Source organism: Oryzias melastigma, linkage group LG19 (genome assembly GCF_002922805.2).
Source record: "Oryzias melastigma strain HK-1 linkage group LG19, ASM292280v2, whole genome shotgun sequence".
Classification (NCBI taxonomy): domain Eukaryota; kingdom Metazoa; phylum Chordata; class Actinopteri; order Beloniformes; family Adrianichthyidae; genus Oryzias; species Oryzias melastigma.
Genome location: NC_050530.1, coordinates 9,032,872 through 9,037,725, shown reverse-complemented (window position 1 = coordinate 9,037,725; position 4,854 = coordinate 9,032,872). Strand labels below are relative to the sequence as shown.

The following is a 4,854-nucleotide window of genomic DNA, read 5'->3' as shown; positions in this document are numbered from 1 at the left end:
TGTTTGAAATTAAAAAATGAAATTGAATTTTTGCATTTTTTTCTCCAAAGGAGGACAAAACATCACAAAAATGTTTCACATATGCTGACGATATTATTGTTTATGCATCTGGATTTGTACCATATTTCGTGCAGGATTGGAAAATCAAAATAGAAAACTTAAAAATAAATATAAATAATTTTTAAATAAATGTTTAAAATATACAACAAGAAGTAGACAGGCTGGACACCTGTGTGTTAGTGGGTAAAAGTCTCCATTGTGAAACATATTTGAAATATTTGAAAGTTATAGTTAAGTCTTTAATTTCTTTTTTCTGTTTTTCTGTTTACAAGCTACTTATATTTATTTTGTCCTGAAAACAAGGCGGTTTTTCCTTATACTGTACATTTATACAGTAAATACATCATCAAATGCCACCAAATCACCTTTAATTGTCGAGTAAATCTGCATGACAAACCCCGACTGTGAAAGTCTGCTGCACACACGTTCCTGTTTGCAGTCTTTTCCCACAAGCCCTGTGGGGTATTTATAGACGCAGTATACTTTGTGCTTTATCAGATAAATAATAAAACATAGACCTGGCCTGAGGAGCAAAAAAGAAAGGGAGTTCATACTTGAGTGGACCCATATATATAAGAGAACCCGGAGTGTGCTGTGCATGTCACAGGCATGAGATTCTGTCGTCATGAGCTTATATAATTGAAAGAACGTGTGTGTGCTGTGGGAGGTCTTCAAATAAACTAAATGCACAGAAGTTTCTTTTATTTTTTTGTCTTTTCTTTACTTCAATCAGGAAACTGGACAAGAGCCTGAACATATTTTTCTCAGTGCCTTTAAACTAAGAACATTTTTAACTTTAGAGCCACTTTATTTATTGTAGGGAGGCCAGCTAAGTCCTGTCCAGGAAAGCCTGGATGAGTTGTTTAAACACCCACTTCCATGAAAGTTATGTTTTAACATTGTAGCATTTTTCTCATCATGGAACACTTACTGTATATAAAGAGAAAATTAGGCTTAAAATTACATTTCTGAGTATTTCTTTATTCAAATCATTGTGAATTTTGTGTCGTTAAAGCCGCTACGGCAAGCCATAAGCGTCCTTTCTGATCACAACTGTTCGGATGGATAGCTCTCATATTGCTTGTCAGTTTTGTTGCACCGGTAATGTTAGGTTGGGGGTGTGAGGAGCTGTAAGCTAGCGTTAGAGCGTGTAAACAGAGGGATGATGGGAAGTTAAGGGAGGCTTACTCCAAACCAACAGCCACAACTCAGAGACGAATTTGAAATGAACTCCTGGTCCTCTACTGAAACTATGTTCCAGAAAATTACATTTTTTTAACTAAAAATGGAATAAAATAAAAAAATAGATTAAAAACAATCAGAGTGGGACTTTTAAATCTTGCTTCCACTAAGCGGTAGGGTCTACTTTAGAATGTTTCTGGCTATTCAGATGAGCGTTTCCACCATAGACAGTAGAGAGAACTGGACTGATCATCCCTCCCCCTTCGCATTCCAAACAGGAAGTACCCAGAAAGACAAAAATCCCATAGACTTCTATTGTAAAATTAACAGCTATTACTCAGTCAATCTATTTGTCAGAATATCATTCTTGATCTGGTTTCTGTTTTTTCATGAAATATTTTCTTTATTGCTTATAAACAAGCCAATCAGATGCCTCAATAAGAGCACATTATGCCCTGGCCCTACCTCAAACGTTCAAAGCGTTTTATTGACAGATTCTTGAACCAATCACTGCTTGTTAACGTTGTTTGGTCCCAAAATGGCGATATCGTACCACGGAAAAATGGCGACTGAATTGACTTCATTTCATTGGAACCCGAGGTAACGGACTTGTTTTGTCCATTTCTATTGATGTCAATGGTTGCCACTCAAAGCTGGACCGTCGATTGCATCATAGCAGTGCGACTACAACTAACATCAACGAAAATGGAGGTCATTTTTGTTCCATTTGGCTTTTGGTACTTTGTATATTTAACGTTGAAGCAGCAAAGAGGAGCACAACCGCCTTCTTTTGTCGGAATGACCTTCTGCCAGTCCACGGGTGCTAACCGGTCAGTTCTGTTTTTCTGTGTCCTTCAAACCAACTGGAGGGGCCTCTGGTCACACGCAAGACAGCATCAGAATCAATCTATAACTGGAAGCGGAAATCGTAACTTTTGCCGGGAAATTTCCCTGTCAAAATGACATTTCAAAACCTTTTCAGAACTATCAGCTTTTACGCCTTTGAATGAGAATAAACTGTTATTTTTTCTCAGTGAATCAGCTAATCAGAGCCGAGAAATTAAGATTTAGTCACAGAGAGAAAAAAACGATTGAAAGAAGAGAGAAAAAAGGCAAAAAGGTCGAAAGCTAAAGACGATGTTTTTGTTGCGGCCGGCTCCAGAAGGGGGAGGGACTCCGGCTATTAATTTTCAGGTGCCATATTTTTTCTCTGTAGCCAGATTCTCTTGAAAAAATGGCATTTTATAATAAAAAATAACTAAATGGAAACACGGCTTTAGGGGACAACTACTCCATTGTTTACCCAACCGTAGTTATTTTTAAGAAAATAATTTTTTTATCATTCCGTTAACCTCATCCTTCTTTCGTATTTCCCATCATCATCTATCTCCTCTTCTCCCACTTTACCCTTCACTTTGCTTCTACTCCTTTTACCCTTTTATTACTAGTTAGTGTCTGACCTACTTTCTCCAATTGCTGCAGTGCTGTGCTCTTGTGTATCATAGACACACACACACTCGATCACCCTCCTGCTTCAACCCATATAGCAACCCCCTGTCCCAAGAAAGCAGGGTACCACCAGAGGGACTGTCAAAGGATGCTCCCCTAATGGCTGAGCATCTCATCCACACATCAGAACAATGGGGAGATTCTTCCCCACAGAGTTGTGCTCCCACTATTTTGAATACATAACATCAATGACATGTTTGATGTAAGTATAGTAATAAGAGCAGAACTAAAAGGCAGAACTAAAGTGATTTTGTATTCTCTAAGTAGGGCTGCTCGAATGGGTGGACAGCTCAAAGGAAAAAAAATGATAATATAGATCCTCACATGACAAAGCACAAGGGAAAAAGCGCGAATATGTAATTCCAGTGGGAAGCAAACAGTTCTTATAATTGAGGTGTTTCACTGTTTGACATATTCTAAACAAAGATTCTCCGTGTGACACAAAACTAACTCTTCTTGAAGATCTCGACTGGATGTGACAGAGAGAGGACAGAAAGTATCACAATAAAACTATGGTGATAGTAAAGGGAGGAGAAGCAGAAGAAAAAAGGAAACACATCAAGACGCTGAAGGTTAATCGTGAGGGACAGGACTCGGCCACAAAAGCAGCTTCTGTCAAGCAAAGGGACAGTGAGTTCTGTGTGTCTGTCCGGCCCTCACCTTAAATCTGCAAACACATCCGTGTGAAAGCAGAGAGAAAGTTTCTCACTGTGCTATCTCCTTTTTTTAAATGTTTTACTGATTCAACATTTTTAAATAGATTTGTCAAATCATCACAGACAAAAACAGGCGTATTAACAAGACTCCAGCTTTGACATGTCTACTGTCACAGATGTGAAATAAAAGAAAAAAACTGTAACTGAAGAGATCTTCACAACTTCTTTTTTTTGTTTTAGCAGTGGGAATGTGTTTTACAAAGATAACTTTGCCCACAACATGAACATCTATTCAGGGATGGCAAATTATCTGGCAAAAAGTGTAAAATTTGAGGGCAACTTTAAAAAAAAAAAAATGTTATACAGAAGTCAAAATTTACACAATCAATCAAAACATGGCAAAAAAGAAACAAATAATACAAAAAAGATTAAAATTCTTAAAAACCTCTTTTAGATTTGGAAATATATATATATATATATATATATTGTTAGAATCTATTTAAAAATAGTTGTTTTTAACGTAGACACTAACATAGATAACTGTGAATGTTAAATGTAATACTCTTTTATTACTCAACAGTACTGAATTGACATTTAAGATTAAATAAAACTCTTAAATTTGTTTTTCTGCCTCTAAAGTTACATTTTTTGTGATTTCCTTAAACACATTAATGATAGAGTGTCCACATCCAGGTCTCCTGCTAGTCTTCCAGAAACTCTGCCTTGTCTGCTATTGCAGATGCCATGCTCACTAGATTTTTTTTAGAAGCAAATGTGACGTAATAAACAACAATACCTTATAAATCCACTGTTTTTGGATGATAGATGGTTTATAAAAATAAATGAAACAATTTTTTTTTTCACATGAAAAATCGTTCAAACATTGTGGTCTATAATCACATATATAGTGAGCAGTGATGAACACTGGTTTATCAGAGAGACTTCTGGGAAATTTTAGGTCCCTGGATTCTTTAAATAGATTCAGACAACTCTGCAACATGACAAACGCACAATATAGTGCAATAAGTAGTAAAGGAAGTCCGATACAACCATAGTCGTTTGCATATTGTCAGTTCCGGACTAGGGGTGGTACGATTAGTCGACTAATCATCGACTAATCGACTCTTAAAATAGTCGACGACTAAAATAGTAGTTGATTAGTCGTTACTTTATATTATATGGAGTCAGAGTGTAGTAAAGTTGAAACTTATATTAGCATCATGCTAGCTTTTTGGACTATTTTGGCATTTATTAAGGTTTTTTTAGGCTAATTTGGAGTTTAGCTAATATTTTAGCTACATGCTAGCTGTTTTGGCTAACTTTGGCTTTTTCTTGTTTTTTAGGCTAATTTTGAGTTTAGCTAATATTTTAGCTACATGATAGCTGTTTTGGCTGACTTAGGCTTTTTCTTGTTTTTAAGGCTATTTTGGAGTTTAGCTAATATTTC

General features: G+C 36.2%; 1 protein-coding gene across 8 annotated transcripts in view; it reads right to left on the bottom strand.

Annotated features, from left to right (window-relative positions):
• The window catches only part of LOC112154621 (potassium voltage-gated channel subfamily C member 1), a 47,168-nt gene that overhangs the window by 20,556 nt on the left and 21,758 nt on the right, over positions 1-4,854 (bottom strand). The window lies entirely within an intron of this gene.